The 23358-nt window shown below is 37.6% G+C and overlaps 1 protein-coding gene across 2 annotated transcripts in view; it reads right to left on the reverse strand.

Moving 5' to 3' along the window:
- The window catches only part of NTF3 (neurotrophin 3), a 53365-nt gene that overhangs the window by 13921 nt on the left and 16086 nt on the right, over positions 1 to 23358 (reverse strand). The window contains exon 2 of one of the 2 annotated variants that reach the window (XM_085522282.1): positions 10123 to 10241. The exons of the other annotated variant lie outside the window; for it this stretch is intronic. The gene's annotated coding sequence lies outside the window, so the exon portion shown is untranslated. The remainder of the gene's footprint in view (positions 1 to 10122; positions 10242 to 23358) is intronic. 2 annotated transcript variants of the gene reach the window in all.

Below are 23358 nucleotides of genomic sequence, written 5' to 3' on the forward strand. Positions count from 1 at the left end.
CATGAGAGCACACATTGGCTCATGGCCAACCTGTTTGTTCACCAGAATACCAAAGTACTTCTCTGTAGAGCTCCTCTTCACCCTAACCTATAATACATTAAATTATTCCTGTGTAGGTGCACGTGCTCTTACTGAACCACATAAGATTCCTCCGTGCCCAGCTTTCCAGTCTGTCCAGGTCCTGCTGAATGGGAGAACAATTTTCCTGGTCTGTCAACCACACCTCCTAGTATGTTTTACATACCTTATGTAACTTTTAGGATTGCATATTCTGTCAAGTTACTTTAACTGGTATTGTGATTTAACCTGGCAGCTGGCTAAGGACCACACAGTCATTTGCTCCCCCTCACCTGCCAAGGTGATAGATAAGAAAATCAGGGAAAAAAATGGTAGAACTAATGTGTTGAGATAAAACTATTTGCGAAGATAGAGAAAAGGAAAAGAATAATAGTTATGGCTATCTTTGTTTATACACATGAATGTATACAACAAGTGATGCACATGCAGTTCCTCGCTACTCCCTGACTGAGGTCCAGCCAGCCCCCTGAGCAGTGGAAGAGAGCGAGATAACTCTTACCCCCTCCAAAACTCATTCCGCATGATGTTATATGGAATATAACATCCCTTTGGCCAGTTTAAATCAGCTGTTCTACTTCTGTTCCATCCCAGCTCTTTAGGCCCCTTGCTAAGAATGGTCTTGGCTCTGTACAACACTGTTTAGCAGCAACTGTAACATCAGTATTATCATCATTGTTTTTCTAATAGAGCCTATGCTTAAACATAAAGTCATGCCGGACACTCTGAAGAAAACAATTCCTTCTCAATGAAACTAAGGCAATATCCACCCCTTATCCTTATTCCCTTACTCATGTACAGGTCCCACAGCTTCTACACATCCTAACTAATTACCATCACATATCTTCTTTTGGTGTTGTTGTTTTAATACATATATAGATGCATATTATTTCTATAGTCTGTGAGGTATCCATTTAAATTGTCCACATTATTCATACAGTTCATAACTTTGAGCTCCATCAACAGTCCTTCAGTGCAGGAGGGATTACTGCAGTGCAGTGTTGGGTTACTGCATGCAGAAGCTAGTTCTGGTTCTATCACAGGTTATTTTTTTAACCTGGGTACTTCTAACTGTACTACTGTTAAAAGGGCGTATAAGAACCATAATAATGATGACCTAGAATCACAGAGTCATAGAATCATAGAATTACCCAGGTTGGAAAAGACCTTGAAGATCATCAAGTCCAACTGCAGCCTAACCATAGTACCCTAACTCTAACAACCCTCTGCTAAATCATATCCCTGAGCACCACATCCAAACGGCTCTTAAACACATCTAGGGATGGCGATTCAACCACCTCCCTGGGGAGCCTATTCCAGTTGTTTAACTACCCTTTCTGTAAAGAAGTGTTTCCTAACGTCCAACCTAAACTTACCTTGGTGCAACTTGAAGCTCTTTCCCCTTGTTCCGTCACCTGTCACAAGTGAGAAGAGACCTGCACCACTCTCGCTGTAAACACCCTTCAGATACTGGAAGAGAGCAATAACGTCTCTTCTCAGCCTCCTTTTCCCCAGACTAAACAGCTCCAGCTCCCTCAGCCTCTCCACATAGGGTTGATTTTCCAAACCCTTCACAAGCCTCGTTGCCCTTCTCTGGACCTGCTCCAGTACCTCCATGTCCTTATTGTACAGAGGTGCCCAAAACTGAACACAGTACTTGAGGTGAGGCCTTGCCAATGCCAAGTACAGGGGCAGAATGACTTCCCTAGTCCTGCTCACCACACCATTCCTGATACAAGCCAGGATGCTATTGGCCTTCTTGGACACCTGGGAACACTGCTGGCTCATATTCAGCCAACTGTCCATCAGTACACCAAGGTCCCTTTCCATCAGGCACCTTTTCCAGCATGCTGTGACCTGAACTCTGCTTCCAGAGGGACTGAGAAAAAAAACATTCACAATGTCAGTTTTGGCATACAACTTGGCTGCCTTTGTCTGCACTTATTATTGGGCAGAACAATGTGTAGACTTCATTCAGGCCGCAATCCACAATCCACTGTTAGGCAACACTTTTCACTGGAGTTTTGCACTTGCCACATGAGACTACTGAAGGGTAAGCAAGTCTTGCTGATTTCTCCTTGGTTCTCCAGATGGCAAATCAGCTCGTGAATGGAAAATAGGGAATCCCGGTTGTGGTATGGTATTGTTGCCAGTGCACTGCTGTACTAGCAACCAGCACCTGCAGTTCTATTCTTAGCAGCCTCACAACAGAAGAGTCTTTTGATAGACCAGGGAAGGTAGGCAGCTGCTTAATATCCTCTGTCTCCAAGGCAGCTATCCTGAAAGCCCACCAATACCCTTCTGGGCCCTTGAAGTGCTCTATCCTGAGATAGGACGCAAACATGCACAGGGTCTCTGAGCCAGCTGCAATGGAGTCCTTTTGCTTACTTTGGCATCCAATACAGTTAACCATTGGGATTCCCCGTTATCCCAGAAATACAGATGGGTTTTACTCCTTTATAATTGGATGGCATTAGAATATGTTGTGCACAGGCGTCCACTAAAGCTTCATATTTCTTTGGTTCTGAAGTGATAGGCCATCAAATCCACGCAGTTCAATACACCCAACTGTGCCTTTCCTGCATCTGGCTGGAGGAAGGGTCCCTCTAGTTTTGGTTATGGTATTCATTACTTATCTCTTGTGTATGAGAACCAAAAGGCATCCTTGTCATCCTTGGATATAAGATTGCATTATCATCATTGCTGTCTGGAGAGCTGCCTGCTGGAAACTGAAGCCTCCATATTCCATGGAAGACTCACTCTTGTGATTGTCTTCCCTTACAACCCAAGTATCCATGCCTGTAGGGTCGAGGTGGCTTTTCGATTCCACTTCCCCATATCCTTTCCATGGACATGAAGGTAAAACCACCTAATAGTACATGGTGTATATCTACTATATCCTCTCTCTAGTAGAGGAATGCTTACTCCTCATGGATGAAACAGGGATTTGTACAGCGGGAGGAGCAGTTGAAGCTTTTTCATTTGCTTTGAGTGGTTGAACCAATTTCTCTGCAGCTTACTCACAGGCCCTTGTGGAGGAAGAGAGACTATACTGTCAAGGCAGGCTACCACTTTGTCCACTATTGGTTTTTCATCACTTCACCGACAATTGTAGTCTTGCAGATCTCACAGATCACTTATTGTTAGGAGTCACATGGTTTCTATTTCCTCTTCTCCCCCTGCTTTTGTGACGGTCACACTCCATTTTTTTTTCCTCTGAACTTATAAGCTTCTCTTTTTGCTAAATATTCTGACTTTTGTGAACGTTTTTCATCTTGCTTATAGAGGAAACTGATATTGGCACTATTTGGTTCCCCACTTGAACTGTGGCATTTGTCACAGGGCCTGGAGTGTCTATAAGACTGGTTGTGAGGATCATGGCACCCGCAGGGCCTTTCAGTAGGGTTGAAGTAACGGCAGGGTCAGTCAAAAAAAGTCAAAGCAACTGCGCAATCTGTCACAGGGGTTGGAGTAGCCAGAGAGTCCATCATGAGGGCTGGAGCAGACACCAAGTCCATTGCAGGAGTTGGAGAAACTGCAGAGTTGTGGCAAGAGGCAGAGAAATCACAAGGTCCATTGCAGGAGTTAGAGCAACCACAGAGCTCGTTACAGGAGCTGGATCAACCATAAGGCTCAGTTGGCACAGGACAGGCCCTGCATGCTGCAGTGATTTGTCCCTCTTTAGGACTGCTGGGGCAACATCAGATCTTTTTGAAATATTCTACTAGTTTTTCAGGGTTCTGCTGTTGTTCAGAGGTGAAGGTCCAAACCACTATGGGTGCCTGCTGCTCTAGGCACCTGCCCATACCATCCTCTACTCCTTGCCACTCAGAACTATCCTGCCTTGGGGCAGATCTCAGGATTTTCTTCTTAAATAATTGTTTAATCTTCAACATAACCTTAGACACATTCATGACTCACACTGGTTTGATCGTTGCATAGAAACTCAAGTTTCTCAAGAACTACTGTAACTAGCTCTTGAGTTCTAGGGAAAGGAAAAGTGAAAGGGAGGCTGACAAACTGATAATACTGATAGTATAAAGAATATGGCTTCCAGAACCCAAAGATGACTGCAATGATGAATACACACAAAACAGCAGTTTCTCGGCTGCCAATTTTATCATTATATAAGTCAAAGTCACACAACACAGCAAAATAAAAACTTTATCTAATCCCCAGTAATGGCAAACAATCAGCAGGGAAAATAAGCAGCACACAGGGTGCTACACAGTACAGTTTCTGGAGAAGACTCTCAAAGATCTTCTGTTAACATGCTGCAGTCAGCTCTGCTGTTATCTTAATCCTTTGTGTCCCATGCTGTGTGCCAAAAATGATAGTTGTGGTTTAACCCAGCAGGTGGCTAAGTACCACATAGTTGCTTGCTCACGCTCCCTAGTGGGTTGGAGGAGAGGTCACATTGGAGTTCTAGTGTGGATCAGTTTTTACAGTCTGACCTGCTAGGCCACATTTGTTCACTCTTTCAGGATCTTGAGATTTAACTGTTTTAACTAGCTCTTGAGCTCTAGGGAAAGAAGAAAGTTGAAAGGACAGCTGAGGAACTGCTAGAAATTGTCATCCTCTATCTTATCCAGTGCCCTGCTCCCTGAGCAGACAAAGAAAAGTGTGCAATTGCTAATAGCTGTCACCTATTTCAGCCCTGTTTGGCCTGGTTCCCAAACTAAATGGGGTGTGGAGACCCACAGACTCACACCCTGAGATGGGCCTAAAAATAAAACAGTGGCAATGAACAAAGGGAGAAAAATAATTTACTAAATATGATAGCAGAATGCAAGATGACCAGTAACAATCTAACTACCACAACATCCCATGTTAATGCGCTACAGTCAAATCTGCTGATACCTCAACTCTTCAAGTGCCATGTTGGGCACCAAATTGATGGTTGTAGTTTAACACAGCAGGTGTCTATGCAGATGGGGGAGAGAACTGGGGGAAAAAAAAAAAAAAAAAAAAGCAGAGCTTGTGAGCTGAGGTAAAATTATTTACTAAAACAGAAAAAAGAAAAAGGAAAATATTTTTGTATATTTATATATTTATGTCTATACATGAATATGTGAATGTATGTAACAACTGATGCACAAGCAATTGCTTAGCACTTGTTGACTAGCCCCTCAACTAGTCCTTCCAGCAGTGGAAGAGAGTGAGATGAATTTTCACCTCCTTTCAAAACTCCTCCTACATGATGTCATATGGTATGGAATATCCCTTTGACCAGTTTAAGCTAACTGTCCTAATTCTGTTCCATTCTAGCTCCTTGGGCTCTTCACTAAGAATGGTAACCTTAAACACTGGTTTTGTCTCTCCTTAAAGAGTCAAGAAAACAAATTCTTACTGAAGAAACTTGTGCATTTCTTGAAAGTGTCCTTCTGGATTCTGATCACCATGGGGGTTAGTTACATCACTGGATAACTGCCTTGCAGGTAAGATATGAGCTGTGGAGGCACTAGGGGAGCACTACACTCTGTTTTGTGAATTATCAGGTATTCAGTGTTGACAGAGGCAAGATATCATAGCTGGATGCACAAACCAAACTGCAAGAATAGATGTAGTGTGCATGAGAGCAAACAAAAGGCAATGTAATGCTGTTGGCAGTCATATCATAGGCATGGCAATGCTGTAACATGAAGTTTTTTCCATACATAAGAATGGCTTTGGCAAGCACCTGCTTTTGCTATGATTTTACAGCCCACAACTTGAAGCCCAGACAAATTATGAGACTTGTCATGCAAGCCCAAGGCCATGTAAGAATTGCAGGCTTTCAGGTTTCCTTCTCAAGAGACCTAAATTGTGGTTGGTTCTACTCACTTAACTAGTCTCTTCCTTGGCTCTTCTCAACTGACCTCAGGCCCCAACTTCCTTTCTACACCAGACAAAGTTCAATGAGTGAGCTGATCAAAATGAGACGATCTTCTATGTCATATTTATTTCTATTGAAAGGATAGTAGAAACAATCCTTAGTCTAGTGAAGCCAAAAGTAATCGGGATGCAAGAAGAGTGAAAGAAGAAGATCCTGAAAACATTGCAAAACTGTCCATGCCTGGATCAGGTAGAAGATATCAGGTGCCTTCAGAAAATAAGAAAAACTTGCAGTATACCTTAAAAAAGTAGGAAGACAATGCAAATCAGGCATGACAGTTCAATAATGCTCACGGGCATCAACAAAGCAATCAACTGAAAGACTTAATTTTTTACTTAGCAAAGGTATGGTCCTAGCCTTCAATTTTCACAGTAGAAATCCATGATTAAAATGAAGCCAAATGCTCTTGTGCTTCAGGAAGTAGAAGAATAAGGGAAGATTACTTTGGATAACAGTATGACCTCATGGTGTAGCCTATAGAAAAAGAAATACACAGCTGCATCTCCCCAGGAGCAAAGTCCAGAATCACACTGTGTGGTAACTGTTGAGTCACAGACCGAACCACTGACTGAGCACCTGGGGAAAGAACCCTCTCAGCCCTGGAAGTTCAGGTGAAGGCATTTCACCTGTGTGACTGGAAGGGGTGGAGCCTGGCTCCGCCTCTCGTAGATCCCATTTAAAAGCTGACTGCCACTCTAGAAGAATCTCTGGTTGGAGATCCTTCCCTCTCAGAGTCTTTCCTGTGAGCTTAGGTCTTTGAAGATGGGTGAGTGCCCATCATTTGAAATACCATTCTGTCTGTGCTAGTCCCTTTGCTCTTGCACTCCTGTATTTCCCTTCTACTGTGCTAATCTTTCCAATTGTAACACACCAGGTTAGAGACATGGTTCCTCTACAAAGGTTCCTTTACAAATGGCTCCTTTACAAAGGTAAAATTTCATGTTGAATCCACAGTCATTTAGATTTTATTAGCACTCCTCCTTGGTGCTCTGGGAAGGCAAAATTTAGCATTTGTGATGAAACAAAATCCCACAAACTACACAGTTAGGAAGAGGGGAACAGAAACAAATTACATCCATCACAATTTTTCTTCAGTCCCCAGATAGTGGTTGGCTACTCTTGATGAGTGAATTAAAAAAAACAAAGGAACTGTATTCCTTTTGAAGATTTGGAAATTTCCTCACACATTTTGCTTTCATTTTCTCTTTTTAAAACATCCTTGCTCCTTGCTTTAGTTACTCTTTAGAGTAAGTTACTCTATTACTCTTTAGGCTCTATATGTCACATATCCTTTGTGTGAAGCAGTTTAAAGCAAATTCTCATTTCACCCCCATGACCTGATTTTAAGGCCTTACTGCTACAAAGGGCTAATATAGATCACTTTGATCAGACTCTTTCTCTTCCATCTTCTAAATGTCATTTAACTCACCACAAGGCTTTTATTTTCCATTAAAATAAGCCCAAACAAGTCTTCATTTGTAAGTGTTCCTATTATTAACTCCCTTAAATTCTACAGGTGATTAAACAGTGCTCTCTGACTTAGTTCATTATCATACTACTTGAATTCATTCAAGTGCATTTTTGAAGTAATGCAGCACAGAAGCTTATTATCTTTTTTTTTTTTTTCTCCATTGCTTTTCTCTACAGTATATGTCAAGTAGGATTTGTTTAGGTTGTTTTTTCAATTGTCAAAGGCCTTTCAAAAATTTTTCTATGTTTTGTCTAAGTATAACATTTTTCTTGGGCAGCTCATTCCTTTTTATTCTTTTTTCTTGGAAGAAATTTAATTTAGCAACTTCCTAAATAATTATTTGCTGTATGCCTTTACATGCATCTGCTGTGTAAGAACTGCATGTACTTCAAATAATCCAAACTGTTCAGTGCAATTACAAGCTAATTCAACTGGATGCTTCCTGTGCCTTTCCTTAAACACTATTTTAGATTGGAGGAAACTCCACTGCATCTAATGTAATAAAACACGTGCAAGCTAAGTGTGAGTGATAAAAGGCTGTCCTCCTGCCCTCTCTTCCAATATTCACATTCTTCACATCTGGTCTATACTGCTCGCTGTCAGTTATGTGTGTTCTGCAGGTGACAAAAAGACCAAAGAAACAGGATTAAAATAGACAACTAGAAAAGCTGCATCACTTAATCCATGGAATTTCCAAGGAACCCATATCAGAAATGTACTGTTTTACAGGAAAATCATTCAGGACTGCTCTAATTCTTGTCATTAACACAGCCATATGGGCAGAAGATCGTGGGTCTCTGAATCTGTCCTGGCAAAAATGAATTTCCCTCTTTAGTCTGTTCTGCTTGTTGAATTTAGCTATGTCCATAAAAAGAACAGAAATGAAACTTGTAAACCTATAGTTGTTGCCTACTGGGCTGATGGAGACAACCTGGCAATAATTCAGCTGAAGATCAAGACCAGATCTACATTTAAATTTTTCCTACATAGATCTTTTATTTCTTCCAAAATTTACTGAGGGGCTGATGAATATGGACTGTAGCACTATGTAAAACCTCATATTTTAGAGAGATTGCCTTAAATTAGGTGTGATGGGCTCTGTGTTGCTAAGACACTTCCGTTGTTGTTTGGTTTGTTTTTTTTCCCCCATTATCCCTACTTTAGCCACAGGGTCTCTGTTGTACACAACTGTTGTTTCATTCTTCCTGCCACATCCCATACACCTTCAGATGTCTATTTCAACAGTAGACCAAAGAAAAGAAGAAAATCCCTCTCTGACTTCTCTGTAGAATGACTTCCACAGGGAGGTGTAGGCACTGCAAAACATGGACCTCTCTTCCCATGTTGTTAAGCAGATATTTTCCAACTCCAGGGAGAATCCTGGCAGTCAAAGGAGACTAGTAACTGAATGAAGACATTGAAGCCAATTAACTGGGAGTGGTTAAAATATGTGCCTCTACTCTGGCTCTTGAACAGGTATGGAATCACTCACAGCTCATAAAGCCAAGATGATGCACAAAAGAAATTGGTGTTAGGATCTTAGTCACATTTAATTGAACTTTTCTAGTAGTGAGAGAGGGATAGTGACATTCTCTATATCTTGATTTCAGAAATACTGTTTCTTTGGTATTCAGATATTGTGCACAAATGGAATTTCAGTGCAAACTGGTGCTCTAGCATAGCTAAAGATCATGAAGTAAATGTTTTCAGTTCAAAATGCCATGGTGCAGACTGAGTGCAGTTCTCTAATTCCACTTTTAATTGTGTAATTATCAGCACAAAAAGCTTTTAGGATAATTCTATTCTGTACCATTATCTTGATTTATGTCTATAGGGCATTTTATTCAAATCAATTCATGAAGCTAAGGATTATCTCCTGACAATCAGTACAAATGTCTGATGCAAAGCTAACTTCTCTGTATACAAGACCTTGTTAGCCTATCTCAGCCCAGAAGAAAGCTTTCTTCGCTGTCTTCTTTAACATAGCAAAGTTGAATATGCATTTAAAAATTAAGAAATTTTCAAAGCCTGTCAAAACAAAGTGAAGTCACATGATCTGTTGATAAGAACTGCTGAGTAGAAATGGGAAGGAAATTAAATTAAATTTATCGAAAAAATAAAACAGGTATTAGCTTCTTCTTAGTCTTGGGATTTCAAAAGATAAAAGCTTTAAATGTTACAGTCCTAAAGATTAAATTAAATGACTTTTGAAATACTATTTAAAATTTAGAAGAGGGGAATCTCAAAAGCAAAAGTAGTCTTAAAGTATTAAAAGTTAGAAATTTGGAAAGGAAATCCATGAGTCAATGTTAGAGTTTACAAGTTGACCACCTAAAAATACTTTGGATTTGACAAATTGACAAATTAAAGCTTCTTGCTTGTCTTGAATTTTAAAAGAAATAAGCAACAATTTAAAAACACAAGTTGTCTATTTGCTTGAAGTTAATAGGGTTTCTTTCCACATGGCTTGAGGTTTGACTGGACTTTTCTTATTCAAGATATCTTCTGGAATTTAGGAAGTGTGGGATGTAGGATATGGTTATTGAAAAGTAAGAATCTTATCTGCTTGGTAGATACTAGCAAATCAGTAGCCTGAAGTATAATATAATTGCAGTGGAGTTACTGTAACTAGAAACACTGTTCAAAAAGTAGGAGATAAAACTGTTTAAAAGCCTTGCAAGTCCTTTCTGTCTGATATTACCAGTATCTAGATTTTTAGATGACCAGATCTTCTGCAGCACAGTATCATTCCTGTTTGCATCACTATGAGGATCTGGCTCTTCACTGGAAGTGTTCCAATGCTTTATGAAACAATATCACCTAGGGAAGAAAACAATCCTTTGTTTATCAAAGCAGCATACACACCAAGCAGGAACTGTTTTAACATCTGATGCCAGTGAATTTTTTCATCAATTCTAAAACTGGTAATTTTATTTCTTAATTTAAAAAAGTATCCTCCCTCCTACCCATCCTTGTTCTTTTTCTCCCCTCTGTCATTATTGTTAACAGTTTGAGTAAGCAAAATATATATTTACCAGTATGGTTTATTGTTCTGTTTGCTGGTATCAACTGCCCAAATGGCGTGTCTATGAATTGAGCACCAAGCCACATACATGTCTACTAAAATGGACTCTTTTATCAGTCTTATTCCTAATGTCTTTCTGTATGGTATACAGTAAAACTTTTTTCTTAGGTTGCAAATGTTGGAGGATATATCTTGCTTCATGACAGTACATAAGCTGTCAGATCTTGAGTGCTAAGCATCAGAGTCCTGTAGTTCCTGTGCAGAGAAGGCCAAATTTTCTGTCTTTAACAAACACTTCTGTGACTTTCTCCCTGCTTTGTGAATCTATATGCTGGATTAACTGAGGTCATGAAGCAAGAGAAACATCACTGAATTGCAGCTGTGTATTTTACTTCATAGCATCATAGTGTGTGAAAGCAAACTTACTACAGGAATTTATTTCAGCTGCAGCTGCAGCTATAACCCTTTTCCTGACTGGATGTGTGCCCACTGGACAGTCCCAGAGCCTCTCAGTTGCCTTCCAGCACCAAATGCCAAAGGCACTTCCCCACTTCCTCTCCCCTTATGTGATGAAGTCTGTTGGGTCTCATTCATTATGACTTACAAATAAGGTCTTACACAGTCTTAAGTCTGTGAAGTCAGAACCTGATTAGGGCCTCCTCTCAGGTACTTCTAGAGAGTGGTGAGGTTTCCCCTGAGCCTTTTCTTCTCCAGACTGAACAATCTCAGTTCCTTCAGCTGCTCCTCATAAGACTTGTATTCTAATCCATCTCCAGATGAAATCAGTGGGCGTCATTCTGTCTCCATTTGGTGAGATGGAATTGGACTGATAAAGCTGTGAGAAACACTGGGGAATGCTTTGTGAGTACTTAAAGTTATGTAATGAGTAAGGATGAAAATTCACAATCCCTCTGGTATTCCCTAATATATATCTGGTATTCCCTTCCTATATCCAGTAATACAGTATGTCAGGATATTGGATACTGGAGGTTATCCTCTAAATCCATTATGCCCACAGTTATATCAAGCAATGAAGACTGTCATCTTCTTACATGATTCATCTAAGTACTGTGTCAAAGAGATTTTAGCTCTGGGAATAGAAGAATGAAGTTCCTCATTCTTCTTCTGCCCTTTTGGCTCCTGTTACTCCCAGAGATGGCTATATCCAAGATGGCAAGTAATACCAATTTGTGAGTAGGATAACTACCCAGAGTGAATGGTCTTCTGTGTACCACATATATATATAAACTCTCTCTCTTCTCTGACATCAAACACAATTACAAATAATTCCTTCTTTGAAATCCTGATGCTTGTCTTCATGTCCAAATCAGTAAGCTGCAGAAGCATAATTAAATCAATATCAGCAATCCAGCAATCCCATACCTCTTTTTTTTCTCTTTTTTTTTTTTTTTTGAACAGGGGTTGACTAATATGCTAACATCATTGCAACTGTTTGTTTACTGTTTTTAAAATCAGAATTCCCTATTCCAAAGGGCAGAAAATCTTTTCTTTTAATTGAAAATAATAACAAGAAACACTCCAGCATTAATTTTTCACTTGCAAATTCAGTTTTACAGAATTACAGTGTGGGTAGGTGGTGGTTGTTGTTATTATTGTTATACACTGGGTGGGGAAATGGACTTATTTTCTTAAGAGAGAGTCTTTCTATTATACGTAAGGTAGAAGTTTAGAAAGAACTGAGATAAAATAGGATTAGTTGTACTAAGTCCTACACTTTCAAGGGGAGAACAAATGTTCCTTATGTTTTCAGAAGATCTGTATTCTAAACAGCAGTTATCAACCCCCCGTTTTATTTATTTATTTGTTTGTTTATTTACAAGAATTAATTGTAAGAGGGTAGGTGAAATTTCCAGTGATCCTGTTCTCATATACCAGTTCTGGGACTGAATGCAGGGGTCTGTAGGATTTTTTCTAGGTGTTGGTAAATCTTCAGGAACTGCACTGAATTTAATTTAAATATGATGGAGAGAAAATAACACTTCTGATTGTTTTTCACCTCTTCTGCCATAGATGTATCTGAAATAAACACTCATTTGACTTTGGTTTTAAGAAAGTTTCTAAGAGGCCCTTCTGTGTGTACAATAAGCAGAGCCTGCGCAGTAATGCCTTTAAGCAGTGAACCACCATTAAATCACTCTCTAGTAGTAGTGTTCATATTTGGCTACAGTGTGTCTTGTTCAGCTCCAGTACAGTAAGTTCAATAGGCTTGGAGCTGAACTGCACTACAGCCATTAATCAAAAACCCTATAAAATTGGGTTCCAGGAATTTATAAATATATAATACAAATATGAGCTGTGAGACTTTTTCTGTAAACACTGCATCTCAGCAATGCTTTGTGTCTCCCTGAGCACCATAACTTCACCAGCTAGCACAGCTAGTTCTAGCTCTTAATTTCTATGTGCCTCAGCTGTGTTGTCTTGCTTTCCATTCCTGCTTTTCTGTTAGCAATTACTGTGAAGAAGAGAGACAAAAAAGACTCACTTCCACAGAAGCCTACCTGTTTTTTGTCACTCGACAAAAGGAGAGTGTAAGTCAAGAATGAATTGTGTTATTTCTGGAATAAAGTAAACAGGACTGAATCTCACCTGCCAGTAGCCTGTCCACAATACACCAGTTCAGTATAACACCAAAGTCCTTATGAACCTTCCAATTAACTTTATTTGAACTGATCTATGCAGTCCAAATATTTTCATTATAAAACAGAACAGAATAGAGCAGAACTTTGCTTTGCTTTTTGAGCAGGAATGTTATTTCTGTTTTAAGCTTCCATTTTATTTGAAAAATACTTTTGTTCATCTTCACTGTTGTTTTGCATCGAATATCCTATTCTTAGCTGTCAGAAAGGGAACTCCAATACTGTAAAGCATGGGTGTCCAAACTTTTGGTTTGCCTGGGCCTCATTGAGTGAAGTGGAATTGTCTTGGGCCACAAATAAAAATGTAGAAAAAGTATAAAATTAACAATGTAATTCACTTTTTAAATGTTTGTATTAAAACATAAAAAAGATGGCTAAAAATACATAACAGTACTGGGATATTTGACTGTGTTTTTGTGAAACTAATGAACATGTTAACTTATGAACTTACTATTATTTTACAAAATAACACAAGCTCAAGTTTTGTAATTAAATAAGAAATCTTACACATCTGCTTAATAACAAAAAAGACATGTCTTCACAGAAACACAGACATATAGGTAGGTTAAGATGTTATTGTTGCTAAATCACTGCATTTTACTGGCCAAATGCCACAAATATCTGCAACATATAATGCACAAAAATTTTGATTCATGTAAGTGCATGTGGTGAGAGATAGTAGTTAGCACTGCACCGTGGCTCTCCCACCCCTCCACAGTGTTCCTTTGTTGCCTACACAGTCTGTGCTTGAACCTGCATGCAGTCAATTCATGAGAAATATCAGTAGAAATGACATAATAATGTTAAAATTTTATTATTTTGCGGGGCTGCAGTCTTAGCTGTCCAAGGCCCCTTGTGGCCCCTAGCCTGTGGGTTGGACACGTAACCCATAAAATGTTCCCACTGTTTCCACCTCTTACTGAGACCTCTTCACTGGTCCTTGCAAAATGTAATCCTTCTGCACAGGGTTGAGAATAGAGATCACTCCCTCAGCCTTCCAGGAATGACAAGTAAAGGACTTTTCCTGCGAATTAATTTGTTTTCATGTACTCTGCAATGTTTGGCTTTGTCTTGTCTTTGGGCAGACTGCCTTGCAAGGGCACAAGCACGTAGTATTTAACACAGAAAATTCTGTGAAATAGAGGTACTTGAGTTTTCTTGTAGGCGTTTGGGTGTTTTTTAATACTTATTTTTAACTTGGCATGAAAACACATCTCAGGAATTCATAAACAACTTAAGATATTCATTTTAGACTAAATAAATGAAAATAATTGTTGATTTTTATTTTTTTTTAATGGTAATGCAAAATACAAAGCTGCATATGCAGTTTACAAAGTTCCGTTCTCTAGAACTTGGACACCATTTAAAACTTATAAATCAAGGGCTAAACATAGTGGTTATTTGTGTCTGTTAAATATTTCCTTCTCATTTGTTATCAGCCTTCAGTAATGATATATACATATGTCATGCAAGACAGTAAATATGCAAAATTTCCAAGGGAAATTTTTGTGTCATATCTCTTCTGATTAATGTTTGAAACTAGCATAAAATCTAGAACAATAATAACCTTTAGCTTAATCTGGAGAAATGAACACAGCTGATAAATGGGCTCCAACAGACAGTGCCACAGCAGAACTGAAAAATGCCATCCAGCCTCCACTCTGATGGCTACAGACACTTATATCTCCCGTAGGTGCATTTAGTTTAGTCTGAGGCAGGAAATTGCATTTTGATCTTCATTCTACTGCCAGCTGTAAGCTAAACTCATACTTCTTGAAGGCTGCAGCAACAAATTCATTAAGCACTGGAATCTAGGGTAACTGTGCTCATTGGACATGTTAACTCTGTGCCTCCATTTTCCAGAGTTGCAACATATGGATAAGGACTCTTGCTGTGTGATGCAACTTGGAGGATTAACAGCTGAGGCTTTGCATAGTGCTGTGGCTATTAACACTACTGAAACTCTAAGAAATGAAGAAGAATCGTTAAATGCGTATCTGAGGAAGAAAGCTTGAATACTGTAATTCAGAATAAGAGATCGTAACATACAGAGGAGTATGTCTGTATCATCAGTCTATCAGACACGTGTTAACCATTCCAGTAAAAGTCTGTTAAGAACATTCTAGATAAAGATTAAAAACTGCACTTAGACCTATGTTTTTGTAACTAAAAAAAAAAAAAAAAAAAAAAATAATAACCCCAAAACATCAAACAAGACAGTGTGGTAGTCAGTTTTAAAGCTTTCAGAAACTCCTCAATATAGCAAACGTGCCACTGAAGGCTATTTATCTTGTCAAAGTAAGTTAGGGGATTGACTTGCTGCCTGGGCACTGATTTCTGTTGCCATCTGACATGCTCAAGGAGATTCAACATATCCTCCAATAATGCACATAACTCTGGACAAAAAGGAGTCTTTAATAAACTGGGTCTAGATTTGCAGGGATGTTTCAAACATATCAAATGTCTCTTAAGACATTAAGCAAATTTCTCCCTGGGTGTCTATGAAAAAGAATCCCCATGAGACTACTAGTATGTAAACAATATTCTTGCTTTATGGTTTGGTGGCATTTAGAAACGGCATTTACTAGCTATCATACATGAAAGAAATTCATGTGTTTCAGATTTTGCCACTTAGGTTTCCCACACTGGCAAAGCACTCAAATATCAGAAAAAGGCTTCTGACATGCAGCAAGATAAACCCTGCTTAGTTGAAGGATGCATCAGGCAGAAGATGTAGGGATCCTTACAGCACAGCTACAGATTTTATAAAATGTCTAAAGTTTTCATCCTGAACGCCAATGAGAACCAGATACATAAACAGATTATACAGAGGAAGCAAGAGTTTGGGAGCAAGGGAGTGGTAATCTCTTCATGTCCATTTTAGACTCTGTATAATTTTCTGGAACATTCAGAGTTTTTGAGAACTCTGGGGCTACTACAGGAGAAAGAAGTGCCTATGCATAAGAAAGTTTGCAGATTTTTGGTTGATGTATGATACTGTTTGCACACAGGTGTCATATGTTATTTCAATAAATGTCTATTTCTGAATTCATTGCTTTTGTAAACTCACAGAGTAGCAAAAGACAGTAGTGGAAGAAATGAATATAGAATGCACTAAAGGGAAAGCTGGTATACAAATGTTAATTTTGTGGTTACAGATTGCATTTTCATTTTTAAAAGTTGACAAAAATAACTAATTAGTATGCACTTGAAATCAATAAATATATCATGGAATAATCATAAATTTAATGTGCATTAAAAAATAATAATTTTGCTAGATTTCCTAAAGTATTGGGATTGATAATTGAACATTAGGTTGCTTTAAGCTACAAGGCTTACACTCATCTGTCAATTTAGTAGTATATATACATCCTTGTACATCTAAATATTGAGACAGGGCAAGTGAAACTGGAGGAATGACACCAAAAGCCCCTGTGCTGCCCTTGCGGGCCTCAGCCTTATAGTAAAGGTAAACAGAAGGTTGGGAAAGATATGTTCATGGCATGCAGCACTGAGGGGATGCTGTGCTTCGTTCAGTGTGCTTTTGTGGAGGTTGAGGGAAAGCTGTTCAATATTTACATGTTTTTATGTCATGGCATTGGAAATAAACAGTGTGTTAGTACTGATTCTATATCCCTGCTGTGCATGAATAAAAATCAAAGTTTGCCAGTCATGTCAGAGAGCAGATCTGAACCTGTATCCATCTGTTTTACTAAAATAGTCATTGAAATCTGGTAAACTAAGTATATTATGATCACTTCAGAGCTTCCATGAATAACTGAATGCAGCCATGTGTAATTGCAATTATAAAAAATGTCCTCTGGTCTGCATATGTTTTATTGTCTCCAGTAAATCTGCTGAATTCTTTGCATCCCGTATACATACAACAGCATGAAATGCAAATGCTTACATCTTGGAAAACAGTCACCAACAAGCATGCGGTGAAACAATGGATGCAGATGTAGATACTGGACAAGAAAACTATAGGTTGGTTTTATAAGGAAAAGCTAGGAATATGGTTGCATGATTACACTGTAAGAACAACAAAAAACAAGGAAGAGTTCCAAACTTAATAACAAACTGAAATCATTTTACAGCAAAGGTAAAACTAGGATGATTATTAATCTTGTTTTAAAAATGACTATGGGTAACAGTTCTAACTGTAAGTATCTCAGACTTGCAGAAATCCAGCTAGTCCTCTAATATAAGTCTAGCACATAGCAGGTGTTGAAAATGGAAATGCAATTTCCCAGCTAAGCAGACATGCAACATTTATGAGCCAAGTCTATGGAAATAACTGAAACTGCTGATAGTGACAGAATAATTTAACAGAAAATTAAGAAAGTTTCACACTTCAAGAAAAACTGTCATTCACCTTTTTGTCTGATTATATTCCTACCACAGCCCGAATGTCTTGTTTGGTGCTAAAGAAACAGTACAATATACTAAAAAAACAAAAAACAAAAAAAACAAAAAAAAAAAACCAAAAAAAAACCACACACACAAAAAAAAAAACAAAACAAAAAACACAACCCATCAACAACAACAAAAAAGTGATGTAGCACATGAGAAAAAAGAAAGGAAAAAAATCACAGATGCCTGAAAGGAAAAATAGCCCACTACTTTGCAGAAGTACCTCTATTACTTCTTAGACAGTATTCTGGATCTGAATTAAAATTAGACTGGAGCTGAATTTATATTCTTATTTGACAATGCCATAATCTTGCAAGATATTTTTTGAAATTTCCTTCATGTTGGGTAGAAGCCTTTCATGGGCAGCAGATTCTGCTATGATGTTGCTGAATCATGGAAATATACCTCTTGCACTTTTGGATCTAAGTCAGCACCAGATCTGCAGAACTAGAATGTCTCTGGGAAAATAAATCTTGAGTACACCTTCTGCTCAGCCAAAATCTGAAGATGCTTAGGTTTGCTCTATGACTTAGGGAATAATTGATAATTGCCAGACAGGCAGTTCTGTTCCTGTCAACACTCCAAACTCAAAAGTCAGCTCCTGAATTTGCTTGAGAATTTCCTGCCTCATTCTGAGGCTTCTGTCTCATTTTGGCAGAATACCTCCATCAAACTGCTAAAGTAGACACAGCAACAATTTTCACAGGTATTTGTGCAAATTCAGATACTCCTGACTCCCTCATACATGGACCAGATCTCAGTGGGTTAGTGGAGAATTAAGATGTGGAGAATTGAATGAAAAAATCCAAAAAAAGGAATAAATACAATAAATTTTCCTTCTTTCCATCTTAAATTCACTCCATTAGAAGACTAAAAAAGAGGCTGGGATCAAGATAAAACACTGTAGTAATAAAACTTAAGTGGCATCAATGTGGTGGTTTTGCCCATTATTGGCTCTCTGTACAGAGTGATCATCAACCACTGAGAGCTTGATTTAAGTGGATTTTTATACCCCTGTGCACTCCCTATTGTATTTATTATTTGGGCAGATGTGTCAAAAAACTTTCACTACATGATCACTTTATTGACATGGAACTAATTTGGGGAGTTTTTTGTCATTCACAACAAAGCAGTTTGGAGCCTGTTTTAGCAATCCTCTGTACTCACTTCACTCTTTACATTCGTTCCATCATCTATCAGCGATAACTATTTTCTGCATCCTCAGAGATGCACAGGACCTCCATAGGGGAAGGACAACAGCTCTTGCATGCATCCTATGGCAGTACACGTACTTCTCAAATATCGTGCTTCCCAGTAGATGCATCACTCAGAGGTAGAATAGGTTTGTCCCATCCTACCCAATAGAGACTTCACTTTCAAGAAGTCACCATACATATCCTCATTTTTGCAAATTTGCAATAAGAACTTTCTGGAATCAACACACAACATTCTCTTAAAATTCACCTTTCTTGTTCATGTTTCTGATGGAGAGGGAACATATGGAAAGCAAAGAAAAAAGAGTTACTGAACCCTACCAAAGCAATTTTGTTAGAATATTCTCTGTCCTAGAAAAAAATATTTACATTCTCTCAGTATTTGTCTAATAACTTTTTTTTTGATCTATATATCACCTATCACATGAAATGTCAGTGAGTCAGTAAAGACTAGTCACAGAATGATAAGATTGGTTGAGGTTGTTGACAAATTCTTGGTCCAAGCCCTGTTCAAGCTGCAACACCCAGGGTGGGGTACTCAAGACTATGTCTGGACAGACAATAATATTTCCAAGGTGTGAAACTTCGCAGCTTCTCCGGGCAACTTGTCCCAGTGCTTGGTCACCTGTACAATGAAAAGTGGTTCCTGATGTTCACAGGGAACCTGTTGTGTTCCAGATTTGTGTCCATGAACTCTTTACACATGGGGGCTAGAGAAAGATTTGCAGTTGACACATAAAAAATAAAATCTATTCCCAGTGAAATTGCTTGAAAGTTTTCTATTCATGTTAGTAAGTCATTTTATTCCCCAAGATATGAGTTTATAGCAAATTAATGGAACAGGTTAATGAAAGTAACGAAAAGGAAACAAGAATGAGTGAATTAGTGGATGAATGGCAGAAGTCTGTTCTAGTTTAATATATGAGTATATACATATATATTAAAGCATATTTTAAAAAAATATAGCATTAAAAATTAAAACTACAGCAATACTGGACAAGAGAAGAGTACTAAAATATTCCTAGGTTTTAGCAATGTATTGATAATAAGAGCTTATTAAATCTTCCTTAAGCCTGACAAATAACAAACCCCAGATATTGTAATGCATAAGTTTACAGTGAAAATGTGTTGCAATGAGATGATAATACAACCTGAGAGCCTAAGAACAGATGAACAAGTCAATCCAATTCTTTTTGAGGAATCCAGACTTTCTGTGGTCAACATTAACTTTATCAACCAATGTCCTTGGCCCCTGACTTGAAGGTTTCAATCCAGTTATGTGGGATACCTAGCTGGCATTCATTTGGCAGATAATGTACTTTATAATGATCTTGCACTATAATATGACACAACATGCTTCTTTTCAGATAGTTAATTTTTCTTTGGATATGTAAAAATTGAAAGAAAATGCATGTAAAATTGAAAGAAAATGCATGCCATATTCAGTGGAAAGAATTGCATTTTTCAGATGCACTCCCTTCCACGGTCAAGTGATAAGTGGAACTTATTACCTTGTGATTGTGTACTAGTGCAAGTTTGTATTTGCTGTGGGGGAAGTAGCTTGAAAAGTTTCTTCCCAGTTTTCTTCAAGAGCATGATTATGAATTCTCAGAGACTGTTAATCTCTTCAAAACAAGTTGCAGTGCTAGGAACCAGAGAAGTATTCAGCACTATTATGAATCTTTGAATTCAGAAGTTTTACACAGACAGTAGATGAGACGACTGTATCAATGGAGTTGGCAGCAGTAAAGCTCTTGTTCTAGCATGTGATCAAGTGCCTCTAGTGCCATGAATAATAATAATAATAATAATAGTAATTTTAATAATAATAATATTTACTCAATTTTTTATTATTTTTATTTTTTAACAAGAAGAAAAACCATGTTTGAATTATTTTGGAGCAAGTAAGCATCAGAAAACAAGAGAATGAAAAGATTATTGCTTTTCCAGAATCTCTCATTTCAGAGGCCATCTGGACTGACAACCAGTTGATCCTAAATAATTGTTAAAAATTATGTTTGACATACTAAACATTAAAAACAAAAACAAAAACAAAAACAAAAAACACCCATAAACATAAAAATATTCAGTAGAACAGAAGTACTGTTTAACAGTACAGAAATCATTCTACCTTGCAGCTCCTTTTGTGCATTCCCACTGTGCCCTTTTAGCCTGTTTTACTGAAGAAAAAATAAATAAATAAATAAATAAATAAATGAATAAAAGTGTTATCAAATAGCCTGCGAATCCTTCCCAGGAATTTCTATATCTGGCAGTCTATTATTTAACCAAATTTGCAAGAAGTGCAAAATTTTCAAAAATATGAAAGTCCAACAAGTTTCATGTAGTAAGATCATTTACTCTATGAGAAACAGATAATGCCACAGACAAGTCTGAAGGAGAGATTTCACAGTCTTGACTCTGGATAAATTATTCTAATTCTGTAGCAAAGGTGTAACAATTATATTGAATTTGTATAAAGGATAACATCCAGGTGGGAAGACAAAGGTCAGAGTTACTAAAAGCTGTTCATGAAATGGGAAGGCAAGTAAACAGAACACATCATCATACAGATAGTGCTTGATACAATATTCATGTTCTGTATGATAAATAGCATGCACAATTTTTCCGAGTACCAACTCCAGTTGGGACTACAAAGTTTTACATGCCTTCAAGCTGTCGAACAGCATTAATGTAACATATTTGGAGTACATATTTAAATAGAATTTAATTCAAGACAGTTGAAATTATTAGCCTTGTCCTTCTGAGAGGTAGGTATCTTTCACTGTAAATGGTTAGGATTATTTTGCAAAGGCTGTTTCTTTCTCAGGCTTCTCTGTAGTATACGTATACTAAGTTGTGGGAATACAAGAAAAGCTGTTCAGAGCAGCAGCTGTGGAGCAAGATAAACAGCACTAAGTTTAACAATTTGCTTTCTTAATTGCAAATTCCACTTCCCTAACATACTGGGACACCAAGTTTGAAACCTAGCAAGCCTCTTCCACTTAGGGATGAGATGATGTCAGCATGCATAAAATATTCTAACTGCATTTTTATAGAAAATTGTTTGTTTTGTTTCGTTTTGTTTTTCTCACAGTGATACTGAAAAAGAAAATGAGCAGCAATAATTATGTCAAATAATTATAATCTGAGCAATTATTATTATTTATTTCTATTTTATAATTTTTTAATATAAATGTGAGCAAACAAGACATTTCAAAAGAACTTCTGGATTCTATCTGGTTGGATAGCAATGGGGCACAAATGAGTCAAACTGAGACATGAAAAATTTACAAAATCCTGCTGTATATTCAGGGGGGAAAATGTTATGAAAATTGCCAGAATGCCCAGTAGAAACAAAAAAAAATTACATGTTCTGTGGGGAAAGTATGAGACAGCTGGCAGTCTGGATTAGCAGACCACAAACCCACAGGAATATGCAAAAACAGGAGTATTACACTGAGTACTACAAGAGAGAATTGACAAAAGCCAGTTAGGGAAGACTTGTAAAAGAAGCATAAATAATTGCATTATATATATTGAAAAAGTATCAGCTTATGTAGGTACAGACTTTGTAAAGAATTTCTTTGAAACTATAAAACAAAATTGTTCTGCAAAAGATGGTAAAATGGACTAAGTATATTTAGCAAGAAACTCAGTTGTGTATTCATTCTGTATGTTTGAAGAGAATGATTAGTTGGAAATTTGAAAAGATATATACATATATTAGCTGGAATATCACCTTGAACACAAATTTAAAAACTTCTGACATAAATTGTGTTTCTGTGCACAAGTTAAAGTGAACATTGCAATGATGGAAAATCATTTGAATAGACACCTAGGGATATTATGGACGGATGATAATTTATTCTATCGTTGTTAATGAAATTTAAGGTAAGAACTACTGGACTGTTTGTTGTTGTTGTTGTTTTTATGAGACTAGTAGAAGAACACCACTGAACATGATGAAGAAGAGCTGAAATATGTTTGCATCAGGGGAGTGTAAGAAAACTAAAATACAAGCAAAAATCTTTAAAAAATTGAATTCACAATAGCAATGACCATGATTTCCCAGAGCTCCTATCTATGATACAAGGTTGATGCATACTGTTCATTCTGGGAGGAAAACTATACTTTTAGGGTCTGTATCACTAGCCGCGTTAGTATGCCAAGGGAATACTATGTGCCTAAAAGTCTAGAAAATTTAAAAACAGAACACCTGCTAATGTATTGTAAGACTAAAATAAAAGGCTTTACTAATTCTTTCTATTGTCATGTAGAAATCAAACAGATAATCTATTCAGATATAGGTCATAATATCTACAGTCTTGTTCAATACACTCATATGTACATGTGTGTGTATAAAACATACCATACATATAATGTGTATGTAATTTCTGTTATTCAAAACAGAGGAGCCAGTGTGTCAGACACAACTGAGAGACTATACAGAACTATGAAGATATTTGAACTCCTATTCAAAATAAGTTTTACAAGTGCTGTATTTTCATTTCTGGTTGGTAAAAGAACATGTTCAAAATTACTCATAAATAAAGTATAATTAACATTATACAGAAAGGTTATGTCACTACAAATGGAAATTTAACTAGAATCCAGAATGATGGGGT

This window comes from Coturnix japonica, chromosome 1, assembly GCF_054131305.1.
Source record: "Coturnix japonica strain WE chromosome 1, WE-NBRP24, whole genome shotgun sequence".
Taxonomy (NCBI): domain Eukaryota; kingdom Metazoa; phylum Chordata; class Aves; order Galliformes; family Phasianidae; genus Coturnix; species Coturnix japonica.